The sequence below is a fragment of the Pinus tabuliformis genome, chromosome 2_2, assembly GCF_031772625.1.
Source record: "Pinus tabuliformis cultivar Carrire ecotype Pingquan chromosome 2_2, CPIR1, whole genome shotgun sequence".
In the NCBI taxonomy this organism is placed as follows: Eukaryota; Viridiplantae; Streptophyta; class Pinopsida; order Pinales; family Pinaceae; genus Pinus; species Pinus tabuliformis.
In genome coordinates, this window is record NC_142300.1 from 831,033,138 (window position 1) to 831,038,534 (window position 5,397).

The following is a 5,397-nucleotide window of genomic DNA, read 5'->3' on the forward strand; positions in this document are numbered from 1 at the left end:
ATCAGGTTCGAGACCCTTTTCCGCCATTTCATTCAAGAGATCATTTGCTTCTTCCAATTTCCCTTCCTCGCAGAGCTTATGGAGGAGGACATTGTATGTCACCATTCCTGGCACCAGCCCTTTCCTTATCATTTCATCCCGCAGTCTGAAAGCCTCAGTCAGATTATTTTCTCTGCAATAACCATCAATCAGGGTAGTATATGTTACATTATTTGGAACCAGATCACCCATTTCGTTCAAAATCTTCAATGCATCCCTCAATCTGCCCTCTTTGCAAAACCCGTGTATTAGAGTGTTATATGTTACAATATCGGGTTGAATGCCCTTCTCTAACATCGTGTCTTGGATGCTTAAAGCTTCATAATGCATTCCTTTCTTGGAAAGAAGGGAAATAAGACTATTATATGTGAACAAATCTAGATTGAATCCATGCTTCTTCATCTGATTTACAAGTTCTTCGGCATTTTGTAGATCACCTTGTTTGCAGCAGGCATGGATCATGACATTGAAAGTCCGAGAATCAACCTCGATCCCTCTACACAGCATTTCCCTATAGATTTTCCAGGCCATAGTTGGAAATTTGGCCTTGACTAGACTGTTTAGAAGGATATTACAAGAGTGTACGGTGGGGTTGATTCCATAAGAACCCAACTGATAAAATACTTGGATTGCATCTTGGGTCATTCTGGATTGCGCATATGAATTGATCAGCATACTCAGAACTACAGAATTGGTGCCCAAATTGCTATAATCATTTATCATAACATCTAAGACTACTGGAGAAGATAGGAAGCCTTTATGGGAAATGGATTGTAATAATGACTGAGCAGTTTTGAACTTATTGTTCTTTGGTCTCAATATATTCGTACATCTTTAAAGATGGAAACTAGGAAATTTCTCCACTAAAATCATTTTTTCTGAAGGAAAGGTTTTGTCAGATCAATTATCAGGATCATTATGATCTTGAATTGTACTTTACAGGAATTACTTGGTTGTGAGATAAACCGTTGATTTTCCCCTGTAGTTTTACTCTGTACAGACTGGTCTATTCACAATATTGATCTTTCATTATAGAATATCTTGTCTATTTCAAAGTTCTGTGGAACCTCCTGCCCCCAGGTGACAATTTCTTGTATTAGAGAAATACATAGAATAACCATGAAAGAAGTTTATATTTTGCGGTGACAACCTCCTGGATTTTTGAAAGTGCTTCCTTTAAACTCAAGAGAAACATTAAAACTGGCCCAAAGAGCATGCTGAAAATTTTCCAGGGGACTTTTGTTTATACATTGCATGAAATACAATTACACAAGCATGAGAACTTCAAACATTATATCAGCCTCTATGTAAACTTGAATCACATAGATGTCTACATACCAAACTGATAAATGGAGCATGGGATATCTGGCACTCAAAGTACCCCACTTTTCCGGCTAATTTTCACTCTAAATCTTGTTGAAACTTGAAACTATCCTGGAACTCCGAGTACTACCTCTGCAAGGGGAGTTTTGTCCATGAAACTAGGCCCTAGGTATTTTGGCCAATTTTAAGACAACCCAGAACGTTGGATTTCTGAAAACATTATCAGAATGTGCAGAAACGAGACTCACCAGAAAAATAGGGCTAACCAAAAATAGGGCAAACTAAGTGCCCCATGTCAAATGCTGATAAATGGATGTGGATGGCACGGACTTATTTTAATATTCTTCGGAAGCCCAAGTTCATGTATCTCGTTCTTTAAAGTGCCTAAGCGTGCAACATTAGTTACAATTCCCTTCTGGAATCATTAAACCACTTTCTTTTTTTTCAACAATATTCAAGCACTTTCCTTCTGTGTTGGAAACACCATTCAGAAAATTCCAGAGAGGCATCCCAAGCTATTGGACCTCAAATATTTTACTCAAAAGAGGTCATAGAGCCTTAATGTTACATATCAAAATAGCATACTGGAAGTGGAAGCTTGTGCAATAGTTTTCACTTTCTGAGCAACACTTTTCACAACTAAGCCTCTCTCTATCATCCCATTCCAGAACACCTCAGGTCTGCCATCCATCTCTAGAGAATACTTATCAAATACATAAAATGTTTTAAGATTGATCAGAATCCTTTTTGAATCCATTTCTTCGCAAAGTTCTGAAGCTTTATTTAGCTCACCTGCTCCCAAGTATGCATAAATAAGAGTAGTATAAACAAGGGCATCACCAACAAGACCCCTCCTAGACATTTTATTGAATGCTTTTTCGGCACTTCTCAGCTTGGCTTTCCTGCACAAACCTCGAATGATGCTACTATAGAGAAAAACATCTTCAGATAAACCTCTTTTGACAAATTCATCAGGCAGCTTCAGGGCTTCCTCTTCATTGTGTTGGACACAATAACCATCAATTAGCCATGAGTACACACTAAAATTAGGCATAAAACCTGCACTCAACAGACAACAAACTGATTTATTAATATACAATGTTCAGTATTGCAACAGGCCCATTTCTCACAAACGAAAATGGATACAACAAATCCTATTGGTGAAGTTGGTCACTGTACATGAAAAAAACCCAGACCTATAGTTGCGGGTAAAAATCAGGATTATAAGAGGAAGTAAAATTCTTTAATTATAAAATCTTGTTGGAAATTACAAACCTGCAATAATCATTTCAAACAGGACATCCTTTGCTTCATCTATTTTCCCAGACTTGCAAAAGCCATGAATAAGAGCCTTGTAACTATACACATCAAAAACTAGCCCGGTTTGTAACATCTTGTTGCGAAGTTTCCAGGCATCAGCCATATTACATCTCTTGCACTGCGAATTGATCAAGGTATTGCATGTAAAGTGATCAGGTTCAAGACCCTTTTCCGCCATTTCATTCAAGAGATCATTTGCTTCTTCCAATTTCGCTTCCTCGCAGAGCTTATGGAGGAGGACATTGTATGTCACCGTTCCTGGCACCAGCCCTTTCCTTATCATTTCATCCCGCAGTCTGAAAGCCTCAGTCATATTATTTTCTCTGCAATAACCATCAATCAGGGTAGTGTATGTTACATTATTTGGAACCAGATCACCCATTTCGTTCAAAATCTTCAATGCATCCCTCAATCTGCCCTCTTTGCAAAACCCGTGTATTAGAGTGTTATATGTTACAATATTGGGTTGAATGCCCTTCTCTAACATCGTGTCTTGGATGCTTAAAGCTTCATAATGCATTCCTTTCTTGGAAAGAAGGGAAGTAAGACTATTATATGTGAACAAATCTGGATTGAATCCATGCTTCTTCATCTGATTTACAAGTTCTTCGGCATTTTGCAGATCACCTTGTTTGCAGCAGGCATGGATCATGACATTGAAAGTCCGAGAATCAGCCTCGATCCCTCTACAGAACATTTCCCTATAGATTTTCCAGGCCATAGTTGGAAATTTGGCCTTGACTAGACTATTTAGAAGGATATTACAAGAGTGTACGGTGGGGTTGATTCCATAAGAACCCAACTGATAAAATACTTAGATTGCATCTTGGGTCATTCTGGATTGCGCATGTGAATTGATCAGCATACTCAGAACTGCAGAATTGGTGCCCAAATTGCTATAATCATTTATCATAACATCTAAGACTACTGGAGAAGATAGGAAGCCTTTATGGGAAATGGATTGTAACAATGACTGAGCAGTTTTGAACTTATTGTTCTTAGTGAGAATATGGATTATGGTCCAGTAAGGGCGGGTGGCGTGCTGGTAGTGTGGCAAGTAGGCAACCCACTTGAAGAATCTCCATGCCAGGTTTCCATCATGCCTGCGAATCTGCAGAAGGATCTCGCTCATAATGCAGGGATTTAGCCTGGAGGCGATTTGGGCTTTGGACAAACAGTTCCATGTCCCCTCCATAACCACTTTGAATAAATTTTGAATGAATTCTAAATCTGGAATGTTGCCCATGTCCACTTGGGATTCATTTTTAGATAGGGTTTCACTTACTGCACTTGTGGAGTAAAATTTGTTGTTGAGGTGGGTGTTGTAATAAATACTGTGCGGAAGTCTTGTATGGAGTTTTAATTGAATTGCTTTCATTGGTTTCTATGCACCAGGGAACTCCGAACTTGGAAATGTTTAAAAAGTGGAGAAAAGTCATACCCGGTTGGAAGTGTCGTGTACAAACATAAAAAAACACTGGCGTCCAACATCTCAGAGTTCATTGGTTTCTATGCACCAGGGAACTCCGAACTTGGAAATGTTTAAAAAGTGGAGAAAACAAATAAGTATTATTTACCTCAAAGTTAATGAATCAAAATAAGCATGTTTATTTCACACTAACCTTTTGAGGCACGTGAATTATTAGTTTTACCTCTTCCTAACATTATTCCCTTTTTCTAGCACTATTCCATATAATTGAATTTTTTTATTGAAAGTTTGAAGAAGAATTGAAAAACAAATTAATCCTATCTGAGAATTTGGGGATTGAGAAACAAATTAATCTTATCTGAGGTAACATTGAGAGGTAAGTCCAAATTTATTTTAGAATTTAGGGTTGTAATGACTTTTGAGTCTTTTTATTAGATAAATTGATTAAATAATGAAATAATTAATTTTTTTGTGATACACATTTTTACGCCTTTCTCTCTGAAATCAACTCCCCCAATTGCCATCGTGTCCTTGTTTGAGCCATCAGATTAGATGTTAGACGATTGAAACGTTCCAGACCGTTGGATGTAGTTTAGGTTAGTTTTTTATATTTTTTCGACACAGTTTTTCTCGCAGCTTCAAATCGCCGCACAGTTTTTTTCGCTACTTCAAATCTCCCTGAGCAGGCAGCGTCTCTGGGCATCCAACTCTAGGAGCTTGGAGCTTGATGAGCTTTTATCTCCAGTGAGGGTTTTGCAGGCAAAGTTTTCAATGGATCTTCAGGGCTTCAAATTTCCTCCATCGGAAGAGAAATCCTGCATCGATCACAAGAAATTTCCCGCGTTTTATGAAGGAAAATCCCCTTACAGATAGAGGACGGACTGGATTATGAACGAAGATGCCAGATTCACATCCTCCAACTGTGGAGAGAATGACTTCATTTGTTTTGCATTCCACCCGCGAAGTTTGCTCTGATGCGACCATTTTCCGCAGTGTTGTTTCGGTGGTCGGTAACTCTGTTTGGGTCATGTTTGATGGTCTGGTGGTAGATCAGAAATGTTTACAGGTAACAAGCTTCAGTTTTATCTTTCAGCTGGTTCTCCGCTCTTATTTCTTTTTTCTTCGTGACTGTAGGCGTTCAAGCCCTATCAGATACCCTAATCAGTTTTCCTGTATTTGAAATGCAACGCAGGACGTTGGGACCCCGAGCTGGCTCAACCTGCTTAGTAGGGCGACGTGTCTACAGTGGCGGAGCTTCCTTACGGGTAAGAACTTGCCATAGTTTG

At 38.8% G+C, this 5,397-nt stretch overlaps 1 pseudogene; it reads right to left on the bottom strand.

Moving 5' to 3' along the window:
- Nucleotides 1–1,854: 1,854 nt before the first annotated feature.
- On the bottom strand, nt 1,855–3,928 carry LOC149195547 (uncharacterized; annotated as a pseudogene).
- Nucleotides 3,929–5,397: the final 1,469 nt, after the last annotated feature.